The following is a 24646-nucleotide window of genomic DNA, read 5'->3' as shown; positions in this document are numbered from 1 at the left end:
AAAACATACAAAAAACATTTTCAGAAAAGAGAAATGTGTTTAATTAAGAGCCCACCGAGTACCCAGAACAATGGATGAATACAAAACAAAGCAAAACCTCTTATCAAAGTTCATCATTCTAAAATCTTAGATCAAAGCGATCTTAGGGAGATGATTTCTGTCATAGTGAGATGAGAAGCTCTGCCAATCCTCTTTCTGGTAAAACAACCGTAACTGATAAAATTTAATTTAAAAATTCAAAAAATTCTCTGAAATTGCCCTAATGCATATAGGTGAGTAAAGAACATTTATTCAAGAAAAGCTACTAAATCTTGGTGTTCCTATTGTGGCTCAGTGGAAACAAATCTGACTAGGAACCATAGATTGCGAGTTCGATCCCTGGCCTTGCTCAGTGGGTTAGGGATCTGGCATTGCCGTGAGCTGTGGTGTAGGTGGCAGACCTGGCTTGGATCCTGAGTTGCTGTGGCTATGATGTAGACTGGCAGCTGTAGCTCCAATATAACCACTAGCCTGGAAACCTCCATATGCTGTGGGTGTGGCCCTAAAAGAAAAAGAAAAAAAAAAAAAAGCAAATCTACTAAATCTTGATAAGAAGAGTGCGAGGTCATGGCATTTCAGCTATGACCTACTTTCTTTCCACTTCCAGGCCACTGTGAAAGTAGCTCCACTCTAGGCAGGTACAGCCAAGAACAAAGGATTCTCTCTACCTTCAGTATCCAGTTGAGAGCTACAGTATCTCTCTGGGAGTGGCAGACCACCAGCATTTCTCATCTTCCTCACCTCTGTGTGTTGCAGCAGCTCTATTCCAGGTAAGAGTAGCTGAGAGGACTGAGGCTCTCTTCCTCAACCCATTCCCAACTCATAGGGTGGAACTTCTATTCTAGGCATGAAAGCCTGAGGATACTGAGGTCCTGATCTCCCTCCCTTGGCTTCTAAAGTGGAAGTTCCATTCTGTGAGAGGCCAGCTTAGAAGACCAAAGTCTACTGCCCCAACCTTGTAAAGCAGGCATGTCATTCCAAGCCATCAGCTTCAGAGCAGTGGCACAAAGGTTTTGTACAGAGAGAGAGAGGAAGTTCATGAGAGGAAGTCCATAAGAACATAAGAACTCTGATGTTCTCTCCAAGGGAACTGAATTTATTTGCAACAGAGTGTGCAGAAATTCAAGCATATGGAGGCTCTCAAAAATTATGGAGATATTGTTGGTATATGCAATTAAGGGAATTCCGGTAGTGCTTTGAGAAAAAGAAGCTAAAAATTAGACCAGCTCCAAGTTTGCCAGAGAGAAGCAGGCAAAGAGGTAGCTGAGAAGAGACCTCCTAAGGTCAGAATAAACTTCAAAGACTGTCCTCAAAGACTGCTCCTGAAAAGGGGCTTAATTTCACTGGATCAGATTGTGCAGCAATTTATGCCCCTGGGCATTGTTGAAAATAATAAAGCAGTTAGTCAGCAATTAGTGGAAGCTAGTAACTGGGTGTGATACCAATAGAGATAGCTTAACAGAAAGATTGAGGAAATAGACAAAGAGGGCCCTTTTAAAACCATTGTCATCTCAGGGTGACAGTGCACCTATCCAAGGTTCAGCCTTTTAGTAGTGAAATCAAGAGACTACACACTGCAGGGGAAATAAAATTTCAAAATAGTCCAGCCAGATCACTATGTGTGGGTATGGGTGGGGGGAGGAGTTTGTGGCTAGTATCCAGAGTTGCTGCAATATATTATCTAAAATACTAACTTGGGAGTTCCCTTCATGGCTCAGTGGTTAACGATCCCAATTAAGATCCACGAGGATACGGGTTCAATCCCTGGCCTTGCTCAGTGGGTTAAGGATCTGGCATTTCTGTGAGCTGTGGTGTAGTTTGAAGACAAAGCTCGGATCCCATATTGCTGTGGTTGTGGTGCAGGCCAGCAGCTGCAGCTCCAGTTGGGAACTTCCATATGCTGCAGATGCAGCCCTAAAAAAGAAAAAAAAAAATTGAAGAAATAATGGCTGAAAACTTCCCAAATTTGATGAAAAACATTCATCTGCATATCTAAAGCTCAATGAACTCCAAGTAGGATAAATATGAAGAGATCCACACCATAAAACATTGCATTAAACTTTTGAAAGTCATAGACAGATAAAATCTTGAGAACAACAAGAGAATAATGACTTGTCCAAGGAAAGCTTATCATCAGAAACAGTGAAAGCCAGAAAGCAGAGGGATGACATATTTGAAGTGCTGAAAGAAAAAAACTGTCAACCAAGAATCATATATTTAGCAAAACTAGCTTTCAAAAATGAAAATGAGGAGTTCCCATTGAGGCTTGGTGGATTAAGAACCCAACTAGTATCCATGAGGATGTGGGTTCAATCCTTGGCCTTGCTTAGAGTTGCCACAAGCTGTGGCGTAGTTTGCAGATGCAACTCAGATCTAGCGTTGCTGTGGCTGTGGTGTGGGCTGGCAACTGCATCCCTGATTTGACCCCTAGCCTGGGAACTTCCATATGCTGCAGGTGAGGACCCAAAAATCAAAGAAAAAAAAAAAGAAAAACCTTTCCAATAAAACAAAAATTGAGAGAATTCATTGCTAGCAGACCTGTCTTACCAGATATATTAAAGGAAGTTCTTCAGACTGAAAGCATGTGACCTCAGACAGTAATTCAAAACCATATGAAAAACAAAGAGTTCTGTTAAAAACAATTATGTAATTATAAAAGACATTATAAGTGTAAATTTCTTCTTCTTTCTTAACTTATTTAAAAAGCAGTTATAAAAAGCAGTTATAGAAAACAGTATGTCTGTAATTGTATTGTTGGGTCTATAACATATAAAATGTAGTATATTTGACAATAACAACATGAGATGGATGAAAACAAAGCTGTATTGGAGTAATGAAGTGACAACAGATTGTAACTTGGATCCACAGGGACAAATGAAGAGAACCAGAATTGATAAATAAAAAACTGTAAAAATACATTTGCTCTCCTTTCTTCTCTTAGCTTCTTTAAAAGACATATAAATATATAAAGAAATAATTATAACAATTTATTGTTGGATTTATAACCTATGAGGACATATATAAACATACTGTATACTATTTACAAGCAATATATAATAATAGCACAAGGAAAAGGGAATATATAAACAAATGTATAGGATTAATAGTTTTACATCTCATGGAGTTAAAATAAATCTGAATTAGATTCTGATAAGTTAAGAATATATGGTTGGAGTTCCCGTCGTGGCACAGTGGAAACGAGTCCAACTAGGAACCATGAGGTTGCCGGTTCCATCCATGGCCTGGATCAGTGAGTTAAGGATCTGGTGTTGCCATGAGCTGTGGTGTAGTTTGCAGAAACGACTCAGATCTGCCATTGCTGTGGCTATGGCATAGGCTGGCTGCTGCAGTTCTGATTCAACCCCTAGCCTGGGAACTTCCATATGCCACAGGTGCAGCCCTCAAAAGATTAAAAAAAAAAAAAAAAAGAAGGAAGGAAGGATGGAAGGAAGGAAGGAAGAAAGAAAGAAAAAAAAAAAGAAATTTGAGAATTCCACGTATGTGGAAAATAGGAACATACTCCTAAAAAACCAATGGGCCAAAGAAGAAGTCACAAGGGAAATTAGAAAATACTTTGAAGTAAGTTAAAATGAAGACATGACATATAAAAATTAATGGGATACAGCTAAGGCAGTGCTTTGAGGGGAATTTGCAGCTTTAAATGTCTATATTATAAAATAAGAGGGATTCCCATTGTAGCTCAGTGGGTTAAGAACCTGACATAGTGTCCATGAAGATGTGGGTTCAATTCCTGGCCTTGATGAGTGGTTAAGGATCTGGTGTGGCTGCAAGCTGTGGTGGGTCAACAGATGTGGCCGGATCTGTAGCTGTAGCTGTGGTGTAGGCATATAACTGCAGCTCCAAATTGACCCCTAGCCCAGGAACTTCCATATGCCTCAGGTGCAGTCGTTAAAAAGAGAAAAAAAAATGATTACAGATCTATAACTCCACTTTCTACCTTAAGACACTGAAAAAGGAGTGCAAACCAAATATAAAGGTTAGAGTGGAAATTAATGAAATAAAGAGTAGAAAAACAAATATTAATGAAACAAAAAGTCAATTGTGAAAAGACAAACAAAATTAAACAAACTTTTATCTAGACTGGCCAAGAGAAAAAAGAAAGAGACTCAAAATACTAAAATCAGAAATTAATGATTCTAAAATCACTATTGATTTTAGAGATAAATGCCAAAAAATTAGATAGATGGAATGCCAACAAATTAGATAACTTAGATGCAATAGATAAATTCCTAGGCCATGAATTTGGCAGAGTATTCTTAAATATGACACTAAAAGTATGAGCAACAAAAGGAAAAATAGGTAATCAAAATTAAAACCCTTTTTGCTTTAAAGAAATGTTTCATGTAGGTTTCAGCCCATCAATAATGATGCTATTGGCAAAAGTGCCTGAGACACTCGCCTGAGCTCATACTACTTGTGGCAAGTCTCCATGGACTTTTCCCAGGCTGGAGCCAACGTTGAGGTTGGACTGGCCCTTGTAGTTATTATGATTGCAAGATGTACCTCAGCAACAACTATCAGAGAACTTTGAAAAATCAAAATTTATGGAGTTCCCATTGTGGCGCAGCTGAAATAAATCCGACTGGTAAGCATGAGGTTGCGGTTTTGATCCCTGGCCCTGCTCAGTGGGTTAAGGATCCAGCATTGCCATGAGCTGTAGTGTAGGTCGTAGGCACGGCTTGGATTTGGCACTGTCATGGCTGTAGCGTAGGCCAGCGGCTACGGCTCCAATTTAACCCCTAGCCTGGGAACCTCCATATGCCATGGGTGCACTAAAAAGCCAAAAAAAAAAAAAAGAAAAAAAAAAAAGAAAAGAAAAATCAAAGCTTATTACTCACAGGTCCTGGAAAGTACCTGGCATCCCTGAGGATCACACAAGGTTGTAGGTAAACAGACAAAGAGCAGACCTGGGGCTATGGCTTTGGGGTTGAGGGCAGGGTACCTCGGACTTCATGGTTACACTCTTTCTTGGCAAATTTAAAGCTTAAGAGTGGAAATTAGGACATGGGAAGGGAAAAGCAGAGTCAATCAAATGGTCAGTTATTTATATTCTTCTAATAAGAGAGGATTTCTTTTTTTTTTTTTTTTTTTTTTTTTTTTTTGGTCTTTTTGCCATTTCTCAGGCCGCTCTCTCGGCATATGGAGGTTCCCAGGCTAGGGGTCGAATTGGAGCTGTAGCCACCGGCCTACGCCAGAGCCACAGCAACGCGGGATCCGAGCCGCGTCTGCAACCTACACCACAGCTCACGGCAACGCCGGATCGTTAACCCACTGAGCAAGGGCAGGGACCGAACCCGCAACCTCATGGTTCCTAGTCGGATTTGTTAACCACTGCGCCACGACGGGAACTCCAAGAGAGGGTTTCTGAAAGGAGAACTTTCATTGGAGTTGGGGGAGCATGGCTTGGCTACTTACTGGTTTTTGACTAGTAGCTTTGTCATTCTAGCTGGCAATATGTTTACTGGAGATGGATGTCTTGAAAAGGAAGCCTCAGAAATCAAAAGCTTAATGTCAGGCACTCACATAAAAAAAAAGCTCAGAGTTCCCTTCGTGGCGCAGTGGTTAACAAATCCGACTAGGAACCATAAGGTTGCGGGTTCAGTCCCTGCCCTTGCTCAGTGGGTTAACGATCCGGCGTTGCCGTGAGCTGTGGTGTAAGATAAGATGAGACTCAGATCCCGTGTTGCTATGGCTGTGGCATAGGCCCGCAGCTATAACTTGGACTTGACCCCTAGCCTGGAAACTTCCATATACTGTGGGTTTAGCCCTAAAAAAAAAAAAAAAAAAAAAAAGCTTAATATCAGGCGTTTATACTACCAGGATACTGTATTAATTTCTAGGGTTGTCATAACAAAGTACCACAAACTGAGTGGGTTAAAACAACAGAAATTTATTGTGTCACAGTTCTGGAGCCTGGAAGTCCAAAATAGGGTGTTGATGAGGCATTCCTTCTGAAATCTGTAGGAGAGAATCCTTGCTTGCCACCTCTGAGCTTCTGGTAATAGTCATCAATCCTTGGCACTCCTTGGCTTGCAGCTGCATAATTCCAGTCTCTGCCTCTGTCATGACATGGTGTTCTCTGGCATCACAGTAACTTGTAATGGATACAGGGTTTCCCTGTGTATTTTCACAACATCCTCTTGTAAGGATACCAGTCACATTGCATTAAGCTCCTGCTCTATTCCAGTTTGACCCTAGCTTAATTAATTACATCCGCAATGATTTTATTTGCAAATAAGGTCACATTCTGAGAAACAGGAGGGTTGGGATTTCAACATATCTTTTTGGGGAACACAAGTCAACTCATAAAAGACACTATCAATGAAGTGAAAAGACAGCCCATAGAATGAAAGAAAGTATTTACATGTTATGTATCTCATAAAGGACATGTATCTAGAATATATAAAGAACTCTTAAAACCTAATAGTAAAGACAGTGTAGCCCAATTTAAGAATGGGCACAGGAGATGAATAAATATTTCTCTAGTGAAGATATACATATGGCCAATTGGAACACATGTTCAACATCATGTAACCATTAGGAAAATGCAAATCAAAAACATAATGAGATACCACTTTACATCTACTTTATCCATAATAAAAAAAGATAATAACAAGTGTTGACAAGGATGTAAGGAAAGTGGAACCCTCATATTGTGCTGGTGGGAATGTAAAATGGTACACTTCCTTTGGAAATCAGTCTGGCTGTTCCTTCAGTGTTGAACATAGCGTTAACCGTGTAAGCCAGCAATTTCTCTTCTAGATATATACCTGAGATAAATAAAAACATTCATTCATACAAAGACTTATACAGAAATGCTCATAGCAGCATTATTTATAATAGCCAAAAAGTTGAAAAACTCAAATGTCAGTCAACTGATGGATGATTAACAAAATGTGGTATATCCATACAATGTAATGTTATCCAGCCATAAAGTGGAGTGAAGTTCTGATACGTGATGCAATATGAATGAACCTTGAAAACAATGTGCTGAATGAAAGTAGCCAGTCATAAAAGACCACATATTATATGATTTTGCTTATTTGAATGTCCAAAATAGGCAAATCTATATAGAGAGAAATAGATTAGTAGTTGCCTAGAGCTGAGTGATTTGAGAGGAGGTGGAGAGTAACTAGTAATAGATACAAAGTTTCTTTAATGGGTAATGAAAATATTCTAAAATCAATTGTAGTGATATTTGTTCAATGCCGTGAATACATTAAAAAAAAAACCCACTGAATTGTACAGTTTAAATAAGTGAATTGTATGTTATGTGAGTTGTTCCTCAATAAAGCTGTTTTTAAGACTGGAGAGGAGAGCCAAGAAGACTCCAGAAAGTGACATCAGATCTGAACTTATACAAAAGATCAGGAATCAGATCAGTATCAGACTTTTTTTTTCTTCTTCTTAGGGCTGCACCTGCGGCATATAGAAGTTCCCAGGCTAGTGGTTGGATCAGAGCTACAGATGCTGGCCTGCACCACAGCCACAGCAATGCCAGATCCAAGCCTCGTCTTTGACCTACACCACAGCTCACAGCAACATCAGATCCTTGACCCACTGAGCGAGGTCAGGGATTGAACCTGCATCCTCATGGATACTAGTCGGGTTTGTTTCCACTGCACCACAGTGGGAACTCCCATCAGACCTCTTAATAGCAACATTTGAAGCTAGAAGTCCATGAAGCAGTGCCTTAAACATGCTGAGGGAAAATTATTTTCAACAGAGAATTCTATATCTAGCTGAAGTATCAATACAGTGTGAGAGCAGAAAGTCGATATTTTCAGACATTCAAGGTTTCAGGAAATTTATCTCCCACAAAAACTTCCTCAGGAAACTACTGGAGGCTGTGCTTCACCCCCTGCAAGGACATAAACCAAGAAAGAAGAAATGGAATCCAGGAAAACCAGGGATCATTAAGGAAAGAGAAGGAAAGAAATTTCAGGATGTTGGCCAAGAGAAGTCTCAGGATGACAGCTGTGTAGCTGATATAGAGCTGTTAGTTCAGATGGAGGCAGGAGAACCAGGGGCTCTGGGAAGGGTGTCTCAGAGGGGGAAAAAAGAAGGAATTGGGACTTACAGTGAAAATATGTATTGAGAATCATTTTACATGTCTTTTGCAGGATGTCAGAAGGGTCATACAAAAAATGAAAAAATTAGTCAACAATTAACTGTGAAGAAGGAAAGAAATTTACAAAGAAAGGAAAGATAGTTATAGCATATTTCTCGGCTCAGCAGTGACCACTATTTACTGATCATGACTGTAACCAAGAAGTGTGGTGTTATGATATTGAAAAGAGAGGAAAAGGGGTGTTAGTTTATTTCATCTGTTATGAGAGAAAGGCCAAGAGACAGTATCTAAATTGGACCTCTCTGGAAATAGCAATAATATCAATAATGCTTCATTTAGGGGATAAAAACCAGAAGAAATAATTGCATGAGATGATGTGGTCACTTTTGAAGGTAAGAGACTGCTGTCTTTGTTGTAACCCTTTAGCACAGTTTGACTCTGTAAACACTTTTCACATAAGAGTTTGGGAAGATAAAAATTAATTGGAAGACGGATGAGGAGAAACCATGACAACAATAGGGGGTCTTCCCTTTTGAGATGCTCTGTCTTCCCAAATGCCCCCTTTAGAATTGAGCATACAACCCCATCCATCTTTTCAGCCATCTCTCAAAGGGCATTCTTACCCTGTGAGGCAGGTAGTGATAAGAGTTTTCGTGAGGGTCAAAAGAGGTGGTGCTTTGTAAACTACAAAGTTATATGTGGTTTAGATGGTTGTTATGAGGCAAGACAGAAGTAAATATCCCCATGTTACAAGAAAATGGACACCCCCAAAAGGGGAGTAGTCCCTCAAACTGCACAGCTGGCAGAGCTGGAATTCTGACTCCATGTCCAGCTTTCACTCAGCTGGCATCAGCCCAGGCACCTCTTAGCCCTCATATTCCCTTCTCCCCCCGCTGACCCCACTGTGCCTTCAGACACTTTCCATGCCTTCCCTGGCTCTGAGCCCCATCTTGGGGGTGATTAATATGATGTCATCAAGACTGAGCTCTCATCCTGGTCACACTGTGAGCCCTAATCCTGGACTGATTCCTGATTCTGGTTGCAGACTGAGCCCCCACCCCTTGCCACTAACTCCCTTAATAGTGTTTAGAGCCAAACCTAAGATGGGCCAGGCCTAGAAGACATGGATGGCTGAGTTCTGTGCCTCTCCAGGAGCAGGGTTGGTGTAGCTGCAGCCTGGCTAAATGCTCTGGCATGGTTTCCCTCCATCCTGGACTAGACTCAAAGCCACAGCCTGTGCCCAGTCCATTTCTGTCCCCTCCCACTGCTCTTCCTTGTGTGGGTGGGGGATTGTGGGGCCCATGGTACATGTTGAGCAGAGATTGTCTGATGAGTCATCCTTGCTCAAAACAAAGGAGTCTGGCATGGACAGTACTTCTGGCTTCTCTGCTGCAAGGGAATAACCTCTCCAACCCAAATGTTCAAGTACAACCTTGACCTGGCTGTTTCACACCTTGGGCTCTTCATTCCCCTCCCTCACCACGTCAGCTTTTCTTCAACATGATTTCTCGGAGTTGCCAGAAAACGGGCTTGTTGCAGCTTTTGCCCTGCTTTTAGTACTGGCACCTCCTGTAGGATCAGTTGGAAGGCAAGGCTGACTTCTAACCACTCGTGTCTCTTATCCATGCCAGGAGAGGTGGAAGGTCAGGGAATGGGCACTGGCAGATGCTACGTCTGGAGAAGTTGGAGGGAAGAAGATAAGGGATGGTAGGGGTCATGATCTTGGTATATCATTGAGTCATAAAATGTCAGAGCAGCCGGGATGCTGAAAGACTTCCCCTCCTGCCACTGTGTCAGACAGATGGAGAAACGAGGTCCCTGGCAGAGGCAGAGGAACATTCCCAAGATCCTACAGTAACTTGATCAGATTGGGGGTCAAAGTGTGGATTCTTTGTGCTGAAGATCAGCCTTGGGCAGAGGGGGCAGGTTCCATGGCCCTAAAGCCAGAAGAGGACTCCTAGAGAAGGCCCAGGAAGATAGAAGGAGGGGCTCCAGGGAAGGAGGACCTGGGAGTTTTCCAGCCCTGGGACCTCTGGTTGGAGGGAAGTAAGGTTCCAGTTCCTCATCATCAGATACATAGCAAGCACAGCCTGGGTCAGAATATGGGGATGTGCCCAGCCATACAGTGGGGGGGAGCTTGCTTGCTCTCTTGGCCATGTTTTGCTTTGTGGGGGTTAGAACCAGTTGTGTTCCCCACAATCCTGGGGTTCCTTTGCTTGACCTAAGAGTCTGCTCTCCTTGCTGAACCCTCAAGGCCCAAAACAGCTCACTTGAGCAATTCTGCAGCTGCCTCTGGCTGGTCACAGGCCATGGGAGATGTAAGAGACATCTGGACCCATAGTAAGAGTATGTATTTGAGGAGGAAACTTGGGAGAGGGCCACCCTGGTGGGGGTTGCTTATGGGAGCAGACTGGCTCAGAGAAAATCACGGCAGGGGTGGGAAGCCTGTCCCTCCTCCAAGCCAAGGGTCTGGGCTGCAGGTTTAGGGTGGCAGGGGGCACTTGGGCTCTTGCCTCAGTGCTGCTACCTGGTGCCTACATCAAAGACTGCTTTGGCAGCCTCTGGGCTGTGTCACCCTGGGGGCCATCATTTCCCCACCTAGTTCATTTACATGTCTCTCTGCCGCTAGGCTGGCAACTCTTTGAAAGCCAGATATTGCAGGGTGGGTTCTTTGGGAAACAGACTGTGACTCGAGGTTTATCATGTTGGATGTTCTTTAGGGAGAGCTCTTGAGATGGATGCCTGTAGAAGGGAGGGGGAAGAGGCAGAACTGGGCAAAGGGAGAAGTTGAGCTATAATGCAGGCCCCAACCTAGCCTTGGATGCCTCAATGGAAGGTCTGGAGTGGAATGGCCCATCACATTCCCACACTGGGTTGAAATAGCTGGGCCTTTATACCCCAAATGGATTGATCTTTGCATATAGATCTCCCAGAGCAGGACATGACCTCAAGTAAAGCAAGTATCTGCCACTGAAGCACCTGGAGGGGCTGACAGCCCACAGAACTCCTGCTGGTGTTCTCCTGCCCACAGAACTCCAGAGTGGGCATCCCCTCTCTGTCTACCTTGCTGGTTTCAGTTCCCTTTTGAGGAATGCTAGTTCAAGGAATTAATAGATTGCTTTGAAAGAAGCCCCTAAAATATTTTGGCCTCATTCTCCCTATCTCTTAAATGGGCATATCTTCTACATTTAGGTTATAAAAGGCAAAGCTCTTTATAAACACCACACCCCGGAGTTCCTGTCGTGGCGCAATGGTTAACGAATCTGACTAGGAACCATGAGGTTGCAGGTTTGATCCCTGGCCTTGCTCAATGGGTTAAGGATCTGGCGTTGCCGTGAGCTGTGGTGTAGGTTGCAGATTCAGCTTGGATCCCTCGTTGCCGTGGCTCTGGTGTAGGCTGGCAGCTGCAGCTCTGATTAGACCCCTAGCCTGAGAACCTCCATATGCCACAGGAGTGGCCCTAGAAAAGGCAAAAAGACAAAAATATATATATATATATATATGTAAACACCACACCCCATGGATGTATGAAGCCTCCCTTCAGTTCTCTTTCAGTTGACCCTGCACTGAAAGGTATTGGGAGCACTGAAGGTATTGGGGGGAGTGGAGGGTAGGTGGGGTGGACGTGGCAGTTTGTGGTTGATACTTTAGGGGAAACCACAGCTGCCTCTTATTCAGGGCTGTCAGTGAGGCCAGGGGAGGGGATGTTCACATGCCGGATGGGCCGTGGGCACTGAGTCACCACCCAGAGGAAAACCACAGCTTCAAAAGCCCCAAGGCGCAAGGAAGGGTGGCAGATGAGCTGGATGAGAGCCAGGCCTCAGGAGCGGGGATTTGGACAGCCTCCTTACCTCAAGGGCTAGTCCTGTTCCAGCTTGCAGGGCAGCACCTACCATATGCCATTAGAAAGGCTGGCTTGGTCACACATCTCTGTGCAGCAGAACAGAGCAAGAGCTGGTTGATCCTGGAAAAGAACCAAGCCTCTCTGGTGTCTAGTTCCCCACTCCCTGGGAAAATGGGGACAATTCTTGAATTGGAGAAAATTCATCTAAAGTATCTGAAGACACATAATCTGCAACTTTGCTAATATGATAATTTTACTATCTTCATTATAGTCTAGAGTGGCTGCTATCTGTCACATTGCATTCATCTACTGATTCCTCAATAATTGCATAGTAATCCTCCTCAGGCAGTGTTTTCCTTCTTTGTAAGAAGATGAAATATTCTCAATTCTCATCTTATGCAATGAAAGCTAAAATAAGGAAAGATGATGTCTCCATACTTCTTTACACCTTCTTGAAAGATGTCTAATGCTTTGGAAAAAACAATTAAAAAACTAAAGGATGGTGGAATAGTAATGATTTGTGTCACTATTGAATCATTCTCCAGGCAATTTCATCATTCTTCTGTTTTCTTATTACTTTTTGAAAATTTATTTATTTATTTATTTATTGCTTTTTGGGGTCACACTCACAGCATGTGGAGGTTGCCAGACTCGGTGTCAAACTGGAGCTGTAGCCACCGGCCTACACCACAGCCACAGCAGTGGCAGATCTGAGCCACGTCTGTGACCTACACCACAGCTCACTGTAATGCTGGATCCTCAACCCTCTCAACGAGGCCAGAGATCGAACTCGCATCCTCATGGATGCTCGTCAGATTCGTTTCTGCTAAGCATGGGAAACTCCTGTTTTCTTATTATTTTAAACACTTTTAAACATTTATCTTTATTTTTTATTATAGTTGATTTACACTGTTCTGTCAATTTCTGTTGCACAGCAAACTGACCCAGTCATACATCCATATACATTCTTTTTTTCACATTATCCTCCATCATGTTCCATCACCAAATGATCAGATACAGTTCCTTGTGCTGTACAGCAGAATCTCATTGCTTATCCATTCCAAATGCAATAGTTTGCATCTAGGAACCCCAAACTCCCAGTCCCTCCCCTTCCCTCTTGGCAACCACAAGTCTGTTCTCCATGTCCATGAGTTTGCTTCTTTTCTGTAGGTGGATTAAAGTCTAGATATGTGATATCATGTGGTTTTTGTTTTTCTCCTTCTTACTTACTTCACTTAGTGTGAGAGTCTCTAGTTCCATCCATGTTGCTGCAAATGGCATTATTTTTTTCTCCTTTATGGCTGAGTAGTATTCCATTGTGTATATGTACCACATCTTCTTAATCCATTCGTCTGTCATTGGACATTTAGGTTACTTCCATGTCTTGGCTATTGTGAATAGTGTTGCAGTGAACATAGGGTGCATGTATCTTTTTCAATTAAAGCTTTGTCTGAATATATGCCCAGGAGTGGGATTGCTGGATTATGTGGTAGTTCTATATTTAGCTTTCTGAGGTACCTCCATACTGTTTTCCATAGTGGTTGTACCAATTTACATTCCCACCAACAGTGTAGGAGGATTCCTTATTTTAGACTCTTTCTAAAGCATGATTAAGAGTAATTAACATGTAATTATGGAAAATAGTTCCTAGGAGGATTAAACAGCAAATATTCTAAGATCTAAGAAAAAGAAGATTATTAAAGGTCATGATATATTTTTGGATTTGTAAAGGATCCAATGGATTGATATGATAATTTTAAGATAGAATAAGCTTCATTCGATTGAAAAATAATTGGGGTTCCCATCATGGCTCAGTGGTAACGAAACTGACTAGTATCCATGAGGTCGCATTTTTGATCCCTGGCCCCACTCAGTGAGTTAAGGATCTGGTGTTGCTGAAAGCTATGGTGTAGGTTGCATATATGGCTTGGATCTCACATTGCTGTGGCTGTGGTGTAAGCCAGAAGCTGCAGCTCTGATTCACCTCCTAGCCTGGGAACTTCCATATGCTGTGGATGTGGCCCTAAAAAGAAAAAAAAAATGAAATGTTTCTTTGGCTTTTGAAAGACACCTGTGAAAGAATAAAAGTCATAAAATATCAATCCTTACAAATAGTTAAAACTGCTCAAAAAAGAAGTTTAAAAATTAGAATTGGGTTTAAAGGAACTTAGTAGTATACTGAGAGTTAAAATAAAATTCCCCAAGGGGTATTTAGCTGAAGGTCCACTTCTCCCTGCACCCAAATAAGGAAGAATAATCATAGACTGAATTTGACATAAAATGAGACCCCACATAAATGGCAAATGACATGCAAAAAGGTGCAAGTAAATGAGGACAGTACTGAGGGTCCTGGTGGTCCTGGTAGATATGGAATCCTGGCTTCCTTTGGGTGGAGGGTAGTTCCACAAGAGCCACTCTGTCCTCCTCCCAGGGTCTCCCGTATGGTTCCTGTGTCTGGGAGACTCAGGCCCAAAGACTGTTCCTGCTTTCTTTCTTTCTTTTTTTTTTTTTTTTTTTTTTGTCTTTTTGTCTTTTTGCCATTTCTTGGGCCACTCCTGCGGCATATGGAAGTTCCCAGGCTAGGGGTCGAATTGGAGCTGTAGCCACCGGCCTACGCCAGAGCCACAGCAACACGGGATCCAAGCCGCGTCTGCAACCTACACCACAGCTCACGGCAACGCCGGATCGTTAACCCACTGAGCAAGGGCAGGGACCGAACCCGCAACCTCATGGTTCCTAGTCGGATTCGTTAACCACTGCGCCACGAAGGGAACTCCTGTTCCTGCTTTCTTGTTCCCTCTTCCAGTCATCCACGAAGGCCCCTGTGGCCCACCGGAGCCCTAAGGCTTAGCATTCCAGGCCCCTGCCTCTGCCTGGCCATGCTGCTCTTCCTGCTACATGGACACTGGGGCTGAAATGTGGCACTGGACATAGGGCAGTGAAGAGAGAGAGAGACTAGGAAAGAAGTAATATTTGAAGAAATATTGACAATTTTTCAAATATGATGAAAGGCATCAAGCCACAGATTCAAGAATGTCAATGAGCTTGAAGCAGGTTACCTATAAAGAAAACTACAACTAGGCCCTGAAAACCAAAGACAAAACAGAAAATCTTAAAAACAACCATATTTTTAAAGGGGGGAGAGGAAATTAGTTATCAACAGTACAATTGATGGCTGACTATGGAAACCAGAAGACAATGAAATGACATCTTTAAAGTGCTGCAAGGGAGTTCCTGTCGTGGCGCAGTGGTTAATGAATCCGACTAGGAACCATGAGGTTGCAGGTTCGGTCCCTGGCCTTGCTCAGTGGGTTAAGGATCCAGCATTGCCGTGAGCTGTGGTGTAGGTTGCAGACGTGGCTCGGATCCCACATTGCTATGGCTCTGGCATAGGCCTGTGGCTACAGCTCCGATTAGACCCCTCGCCTGGAAACTTCCATATGACACGGAAGCAGACCAAGAAATGGCAAAAAGACAAAAAAAAAAAAAAAAAAAAAAAAGTGCTGAAAGAACAAACCCTGCTGATCTACAATTCTATGCCCAGCAAAATATCCTTCAAAAATGAAGGCAAAATGAATGTGTTCAAATGGACAGAAGTTGAAAGAATTTGGTTTGTTGCTAGTATACACTGGTGCTACAGGAAATTACTAGGACAGTTCTTTAGGCTGAAGGAAAAGATTCCCTGATAGAACTACAGAAGGGAATGAAGGACAGAGCAAAAGTAAAAATGTATATAATTATATGTGAATATTGACTGTTTAAACAACAATAATATTTCACAAGATTTTTAACATAGAGGTAAATATATTCCAACAATAGCACCAAAGTGGGAGTTAACTGTTCTAAGATAATTTGCATAACTACTAACTGTAAAAGTACTAGTTTAAGGTAAATTAAGTACCTTAAATAAATCAAGGATACAGGAGTTCCCGTCGTGGCTCAGTAGTTAACGAATCCGACTAGGAACCATGAGGTTGTGGGTTCAATCCCTGGCCTTGCTCAGTGGATTAAGGATCCGGCATTGCCATGAGCTGTGGTGTAGGTTGCAGACTCGGCTCAGATCCCACCTTGCTGTGGCTCTGGCGTAGGCCAGCAGCTACAGCTCCAATTCGACCCCTAGCCTGGGAACCTCCATATGCTGAGAGAGCGGCCCTAGAAAAGGCAAAAAGACAAAAATAAATAAATAAGAATAAAAAATTAAAAAAAATCAAGGATGCATATTGTAGTCTCTAGGATGACCACTAAAATCATAATAAAAGAAGGTGCAATGAAAAAGCTAATAATAGAGCAAAATGAAATAGTAAAAATTAAAAAAAATTTTAAATTAGCTGAAAGGAAAGTGTAAAAGGAGGAATAAAATTACAAAGGCTAAATAGAAAACAAATAACAAGGTAAATCCAACTATACTAGTAATTATAATTAATGTAAATAATATAAATATGTCAATTAAAAGACAAGGGTTATCAGACTAGATGAAAAACAAAATCCAAACCTGATGTTTATAGAAGACTCACTTTATTGTTTTTGTTTTTCACATTTTTCAAATTATAGTTGCTTTACAATATTGTGCCAATTTCTGCTGTACAGCAAAGTGACCCAGTCATACACACACACACACACACACACACACACACACACACACATACATTTCTGTTCTTTTTTTTTTTTTTTTTAAGGCAGCACCTGTGGCACATGGAAGTTCCCAGGCTAGGGGTTAAATCAGAGCTGTAGCTGCTTGCCTACAGCCACAGCAATGCCAGATCCAAGCTGTGTCTGAGACCTACACCACAGTTCACGGCAATGCCATATCCTTAACCCACTGAGCAAGGCCAGAGATTGAAACCGCATCCTCATGGATACTAGTCAGATTCTTAACCCACTGAGCCACAATGGGAACTCCTGCTTATATTTTTCTTAGTCTGTGAGTTTAAACAAAAATTATCTACTGTAGTCTTGGAGGGCTATTTATATGCAGAAACGTCCCTGATAGCTTGTGAGGGCGAACTATACTTTTGGCTGCTTTTAGTTTGGATGCTTGCTGTCTCTTTCCTCAGTGAGTGCAGGCCGTTATCCCTTGATGGGGTGTAAAGGTATATGGACTGCTTGTGCTTCCAGGGAGGTGGGGGCAATGGGTGGCACCTGCAGGTGGTGCCTAGTTGCTGGGACCTTGCCAGTAGCCACACTCTATGGGGAGGCGGGGTGGTGCCCAGAACCCTTGCAGTGGCCACAGGGGGCATATGTAATCCCAGGGAGGTGAGGGCAGCAGGTGGCACTCTGGGGCCCTCCACGGCAGCAACACCTGAGGTGACTGGGGCTGCAGGCCCGTGCCTGGTCATGGGACCCTCAGTGGTGGCAGGCCTCACCCACCTCTGGAGTCTGAGATTGCCACAGCAGTTTGCACCCACCCTAGTAACATGTGCAGGAGGCACCTGCCACATGAGAGCTCTCATGTGTGCAGAGAAAGAAGTTCCTATGGTGGTCCTGTTCCCCTCTCCCCTCGTGCTCACCAGCAATGAGGCCTTGCTGCTCTGGCAGGCCCAGGCCTCCTCCTGCACTGCCTCAGCTGTGGTGCACCACTCCCTAGTCCTTTCAGGCTGTTTCCACACAGCCAACCCCAGTGCTCCCCACAGAAGTGACCTCCATAGCCCAAGTCTCAGCACTCAGCCCCCGTCTGAGTGTCTCGGCTGTGGTTTCCCAGGCGGCGTTACTGGTGCTCTCTCTGCTTTGCCCTCCTCAGACCAATTGCTGTGCTTTTCTCTGAGGCCTTGAGGCTCCTTCTCATCCCAGCTGACCTCCCTGTCAGTTAGGTGGCCTCCCAGGGGACAGACTCCTTTCCTCTTTCACAGCTCCCTCTCAGGAGTGCTGGTTCCAACCTGATTCCTTGTTTTCTCTTCTCTCTCTCTCTCTCTTTTTTTTCTCCTTTTGTTCTACCCAGTTATGTGGAGCTTTTCTTGTCCTTTTTGGAAGTCAGAGGTCTTCTCCCAGCATTCAGTAGATGTTCTGTGCAAGTCATTCTACATTTAGGTGTTTTTTTTTTTTATTATTTGTTTGTAGGAGAAGGTAAATGCCAACGTCCTACACCTCTGCCATCTTTTTAAAAATTTTATTTATTTATTTATTTTTTGATCACATCTGTAGTTGTATAATGATCATAACAATCCAATTTCACAGGATTTCCATCCCACAACCCAAGAACATCCCCCCACCCCCCAAAATGTCTCCTCTGGAGACTAAATTTTTCAGTGTATGTGAGTCAGCATCTGTTCTGCAAAGAAGTTCAGTCTGTCCTTTTTTTCAAATTCCGCATGTCAGTGAAAGCATTTGATGTTGGTGTCTCATTGTATGGCTGACTTCACTTAGCATGATAATTTCTAGGTCCATCCATGTTGCTAAAAATGCTGGTATTTCATTCCTTTTAATGGCTGAGTAATATTCCATTGTGTATATGTACCATATCTTCTTGATCCACTCCTCTGTCGATGGACATTTCGGTTGTTTCCATGTCTTGGCTATTGAACATAATGCTGCAATGAACATTGGAGTACATGTGTCTTTGTGAGTCATGGTTTTCTCTGGGTAGATGCCCAGGAGTGGGATTGCTGGATCAAATGGTAGTTCTATTTTTAGTTTTCTGAGGCATCTCCATACAGTTTTCCACAGTGGTTGCACCAATTTACAATCCCACCAACAGTGTGATAGGGTTCCTTTTTCTCCACACCCTCTCCAGCACTTACTGTTTGTAGACTTTTGGATGATGGCCATTCTGGCTGGTGTAAGGTGGTACCTCATTGTGGTTTTGATTTGCATTTCTCTAATAATGAGTGATGTTAAACATCTTTTCATGTGTTTTCTGGCCATCTGTATGTCTTCTTTGGAGAACTGTCTGTTTAGATCTTCTGCCCATTTTTTGATGGGGTTGTTTGTTTTTTTGGTATGGAGCTGCAGAAGGTGTTTATAAATTTTGGAGATTAATCCCTTGTCAGTTGATTGATTTGCAAAGATTTTCTTCCATTCTGTGGGTTGTCTTTTTGTTTTGTTTAGGGTTTCTTTTGCTGTGCAGAAACTTTTAGGTTTGATTAGGTCCCATTTGTTTATTTTTGTTTTTATTGTCATGACTCTAAGAGGTGGATCTGAGAAGATGTTGCTGTCGTTTAAGTCAGAGAGTGTTTGGCCTATGTTTTCCTCTAAGAGTTTTATAGTGTCTGGTCTTATATCTAGGTGTTTAATCCATTTTGAGTGTATTTTTGTGTATGGTGTTAGGGAGTGTTCTAATTTCATTCTTTTCCATGTGGCTGTCCAGTTTTCCGAGCACCACTTATTGAACAGGCTGTCTTTTCTACACTCTGCCATCTTGATCCCTCCTCACAGAAATCTCACTTTATTTTTTTTAATGATTATTTTTTTTTAGGAAGCTTACTTTAAATAGAAGGATACAGAAGGGTGAAAGTCAAAGGTTAGAAAGCAATGTCATATAAATATTAACCCCTAAAAAGCTGATATGGACACATGAACACTGGAAATTTTAAGTTAAGATGTATTATAAGTTCCTGTCGTGGCGCAGCAGAAACAAATCTGACTAAGAACCATGAGGTTGTGGGTTCAATTCCTGACCTCGATCAGTGGGTTAAGGATCCAGTGTTGCCGTGAGATGTGGTGTGGGTCACAGACGCATCTTGGCTATAGTCCTGATTGGACCCCTGGCCTGGGAACCTCCATATGCCATGGGTGTGCCCCTAAAAGGACAAAAGGCAAAAAAAAAAAAAAAAAAAAAAGATGTATTATGAGGGAGTTCCTGTCGTGGGACAGCAGAAACGAATCCGACTAGGAAGCATGAGGTTGCAGGTTTGATCCCTGTCCTCACTCAGTGGGTTAAAGATCCGGTGTTTCCATGAGCTGTGGTATAGGTCACAGACACGGCTCAGATCTGGTGTGGCTGTGGCTGTGGTGTAGGCTGGCAGCTTAGCTATGATTAGACCCCTAGCCTGGGAAACTCCATATGCTGCAGGTGTGGTCCTAAAACAAACAAACAAAAAAACGAAAAAACAAAAACAAAACAAAAAAAAGAAGTATTATGAGGAGTTCCTGTTGTGGTTCAGCAGAAACGAACCTGACTAGTATCGATGAGGATGTAGGTTTGATCCCTGGCCCTGCTCAGTGGATTAAGGATCCAGAATTGCCATGAGCTGTGGTGTAGGTTTCAGATGTGGCTGGGATTTGGTGTTGCTGTGGCTGTGGTGTAGGCTGGCAGCTGCAGCTCCGACTGGACCCCTAGCCTGGGAACATACATATGCCACAAGTGTGGCCCGGGGCGGGGGGGAAGTATGAGAGAAAAAGAATATTTCATAATAATAAAATTCCTAAGCTCTATCTTTGTGGCCCAACTCATACAGCAAGACCAGGTTATAAGTCACTACTGACTGTAAATTGGGTAGCACCTGCAGGTGGTGCCTAGTTGCTGGCCCCTTGGCAGTAGCTGCTCTCCGTGGGGAGAGGTGGGGTGGTGCCCAGAACCCTTGCAGTAGGTTAGGCTGCCCTTTTCTATCCCCAGGATAAATGGGGCTTTCAGCAGCTCTAAGGAGGAAGGTATGGGCCCTTTGCCACTACTTCTGGTTTGCTCCTGACCTCCCCATGTTTAATGTCCAGAAAGGTACCTAGGTGTGACTGCCCACCCCTCTGTCATCCTAGGCAGGCACTCAACTTCTAGGATCTCAGCCTGAATCTGGGGTGCACAACACTCCAAACTTGACTTTGAGCTGCAGTCCTTCCAGGATGCCCATCCCAGGGCCTGTGACCTTATAATTGGGGTTGACAATCCCTAGAAAAGCCTATCTTGTTGGCCTTAGCTGCTGTTCCCATGGACAGTGACTATGTAGGTTCCTGAGCCTCTTCCCTCATTCCAGTGGGCAGGCAGGTCTTTGCCACTTACTTATTGGGCAGGCTGCATAGGGAAGGACCTGCAGCTCCCCAACAAGGCCACAATTCATATACCTAAACAATCATCTCTCAATTTCTGTGACCTTTCTCTTCTATGCCACAGAGAAAGCCGTGGGATAGTGTAGGTCACACAATGTCTGGGTCTATCTGTGGTCCTAAGCCTGGCCTCTGTCTCAATTACTAGCTCTAATCTCTGGTACTTTCCTCCTTCAGATACCATTCCATCCCTCCAGCTCCAACTGCTCCTGCCCCACTCCTGGGATCCCTTCATTTAAAGAGGAGACAAGACATCTTTCATGGTTCTTAGTCTCTGGCTCCCTTTGCTTCCCATTCTGCAACCATTCAAGGCCCTGCCCATATAGTTTGATAGGCCTCAGCCACAGACTTTGTTGGCCTGGCCAGTCCCTACCCCTGCTCACCTGGGCAGATCCAGACCCATTCCAGGTCATGACCTGGGCTAGTTTGGGTAGAGCCACCACTTATTGTCACTTTGCCCATAGTGTTCTCCCAAGAGACATTATCTGTCCTGTTTGGAGTCTAACATTCTCTCCCAGACTTTATTATCTGTGGCTAGTACATGGCATGCAACGATTATGATAAATGATGTTAATTAGTTTTAACCTCATTCAGGATGTTATGGGGCTGAAGATTGTAGCCTCTATGATAAGCCTGGGCTTGAACTCCATTTCTGTGATTCTGAACCTGTTTGAACCTGAGCTTCCTCATCTGTAAAATGAGTTAATATCCACCTTCTAGGAGTGCTGTGAAGAATAGTTAGATGATATATATGAAGTGCTTAGCACAATGCCTGAAACATAGATAATGCTTATATTACAGATGGTAGATGGTTATTTCTGAGGAGCTCAGCTATGTCATAAATATTCTAAGTACAGAGACCATATTTCTATTTTGTTGTGGTTATATTTTTCTATTTTTTTGTTTTTTGAATTCTGGAATGTATCATATATACAAAAAAATGCCTTATATAGTGTGTGTGTGTATTAACACCAATATATGTATTTCCCAACTAGAAAATAAAACATTTCCAATTTCTTGAAGGCTCCTTTGTCTCCTCCCAAATCATATGTCCTCTTACTATTCCAAAGGTACCCAGAATAGTACGATGTTAAGTAAGAGGCCATGTGGGGAGCAATAAGAAACACACTTACTCCTCACAGCCAGGGAGGTAGCACCAGGGGTCTAGTGGGAGCTGGAACTCCCATGCCCTCCCAGCAATAACAAATATTAACCCCACTCAAGAGTCATTGGAGGAGTTCCCATCGTGGCTCAGCACTAACGAATCCGACTAGTATCCATGAGGATGCGGGTTCGATCCCTGGCCTCTCTCAGTGGGTTAAGGACCTGTCATTGCCATGAGTGGTGGTGTAGGTCACAGACAGGGCTCAGATCCCACGTTGCTGTGGCTGTTGTGTAGGATGGCAGCTGCAGCTCCTATTCAACCTCTAGCTTGAGAATCTCCATATGCCACAGGTGTGGCCTTAAAAAGACAAAAAGAAAAAAAAAAGCTGTTATGAACTGAATTTTTTCCCCTCCCCCACATTTATGTGCTGAAGCTCTAACCCCTGATATAACAATATTTGGAGATAGGGCCCTAAAGAGCATAATTAAAGTTAATGAGAACATAAAGGTGAGGCCCTAGTCCGATAGGACTGGTGTCCTTTTGAGAAGAGGAAGAGATAGTCAGGCTGCAAGTGCACAGAGAAAAGGCCATGTGAGGACAGAGTGAGAAGGTGGCCAACCACAAGCCAAAGAGAGATGTCTCACCAGAAATCAAACAGCAACACCTTGATTTTGGACTTTTAGCCTCTAGAATGTGAGATAATAAATTTTTGTTGTTTATGCCACCCAGTCTCTGGTGTTTTGTTATGGAAGCCTGAGTTGACTAATAACAGAGGATGCGAAGAATCTCAATGTCTAACCCTGCCTTGTCATAATGAGGTAGGACTTCCCCTCCTCTGCTGGACCAGTGTTAGAGGAAGCCAGCTAAAATAGAAGGTTTAAATAAGAGCCTGAGACTCATAACATAATGCCAAAAATGCCCAGGCTTCAGTAGTCAATCACTTGTCATGCCAATAGCCAAAATGATCTCACACTGAAGGAAAAAAGAAATAAATAGATGCCAACCTCAAGATGTCAGAGATGTTAGAATTGTCTGATGAGGATTTTAATGCAGCCATCATGCAGTGCTTCAGCAGGTATTTGTGAACACACTTGAAACAAATGAAGAAAGAGAAAGCTTCAGCAAATAAATAGACGGTAATAAAGAAGAACCAAACGAACATTTTGGAACAGAAAAATTCACTAACCACAATAAACTTGGTGGATGTGCTCAACAGCAGAATGGAAGGGGATAGAAGAAAGAACCTAGAATTGGAAAATAAAACAGTAGAAATTACCCAGTCTGAACAATGGAGAGAAACTAGACTGAAAAGAAAAAAGAAAAAAAAAAAAAAAAAGAAATGAACAGAACCTTAGAGATCCAGGGGATTATTTAAAGAAGATCTAATATTCATGTCATTGGCATCTAAGCAGGAGAGAAAAGCATGTAAGATGGGATATATTAGGATCGTCACCTTTAGAAAATATAATCCATGTTGCACAGAGCTATAATTTTTCTATTTCACTTCAGTATTCTATTGTGTGCTCTGGGAGTATTCTGTTCAGTCTCCAGGAGTGGAATTGCTGAGTCAAAGGGTATGTGAATGTTCACCTTCACCAAATAATGTAAAATTGTTCTTCAAAGTACGTGTTAAAAATAAATAAAATGAAAAAAAAATACAAAAAAAGTAAGTGTACTAATTTTCTAGCCCCATAGCAGTTTAATAGCTACCTTTTGCCAACATTTTATCAACCTTAAAATTTTCTCCAAACCAGTGGGCATGAAATGGTAACTTGTGGTTTTATGTGCATTTCCCTTTCTACTAACGAGGTTGAGTATATTTTCATAAATGTAATGGGCCATTTGTGTTTTCTCTTTTGTGAAATGCCTGTGTGTGTTTTTGAAAATTTTTCTATTGGAGTATTTATCTTACTAATTGATTGATTTACAGGATTTGGGTACTAATCTTTTTTTGGCATTATGTGTGAAAAATTCTATTAGGACTGTGTTGAAATAGGAAGAAAGCTGTAAATCAGTTTGGGAAGAAATAACAACTTTACAGTGTTGAATCTTTCTATCCGTGAACATAGAAAGATGCTCTTTATTTGGCTTTCTTATTGCCTTTCAATAAGGTGCTATATTTTTCTTTCTTTTTTTGCTTTATAAGGCCTCACCCACAGCACATGGAAGTTCCTAGGCTAGGGGTCTAATAGGAGCTACACCTGCTGGCCTACACCTCAGCCACAACAATGCAGGATCCAAGCCGTGTCTATGACCTACATCACAGCTCCTGGCAATTCGGGACCCCTGACGCACTGACTGAGGCCAGAGATTGAACCTGCATCCTCATGAATACTAGTCAGATTCATTTCTGCTGCACCACAATGGGAACTCCAGTACTTTGTTTTCCCACATAAATATTTTGTATATCTTTTGTTAGATTTGTTTTTGAAGACCTTGTATTTTTTATTTTTAGAAAAATTTAACTGCACTTTTTAACTTCATTACTGATGTTTATAAATTCATGAGATGTATTTTTTGGACATTGAATTGATATTTTCTCCCAGGCTGTGGATTGCCTTTTCATTTTGTAAACAGTGTCTTTTGAAGATCACTG

The 24646-nt window shown here is 42.5% G+C and overlaps 1 protein-coding gene across 9 annotated transcripts in view; it reads left to right on the top strand.

Moving 5' to 3' along the window:
• PPCDC (phosphopantothenoylcysteine decarboxylase) overlaps window positions 1-24646 on the top strand; it is an 83035-nt gene that overhangs the window by 40370 nt on the left and 18019 nt on the right. Inside the window, exons 10-11 of one of the 9 annotated variants that reach the window (XR_014808903.1) lie at window positions 647-809; window positions 885-2953. The exons of 4 other annotated variants lie outside the window; for them this stretch is intronic. The gene's annotated coding sequence lies outside the window, so the exon portion shown is untranslated. Of the gene's footprint in view, window positions 1-646; window positions 2954-24646 lie in introns of those variants that run through there. 4 more of the 9 variants (XR_014808904.1, XR_014808907.1, XR_002345561.2 and 1 more) reach the window with 4 other exon arrangements.

Source organism: Sus scrofa, chromosome 7 (genome assembly GCF_054392235.1).
Source record: "Sus scrofa isolate SSC_HxYL_T2T_F1_AM1 chromosome 7, Sscrofa_HxYL_maternal_Yorkshire_Landrace_v2.0, whole genome shotgun sequence".
Classification (NCBI taxonomy): domain Eukaryota; kingdom Metazoa; phylum Chordata; class Mammalia; order Artiodactyla; family Suidae; genus Sus; species Sus scrofa.
The sequence above is the reverse complement of the archived record's forward strand: the minus strand, read 5'-3'. Positions and strand labels throughout refer to the sequence as shown.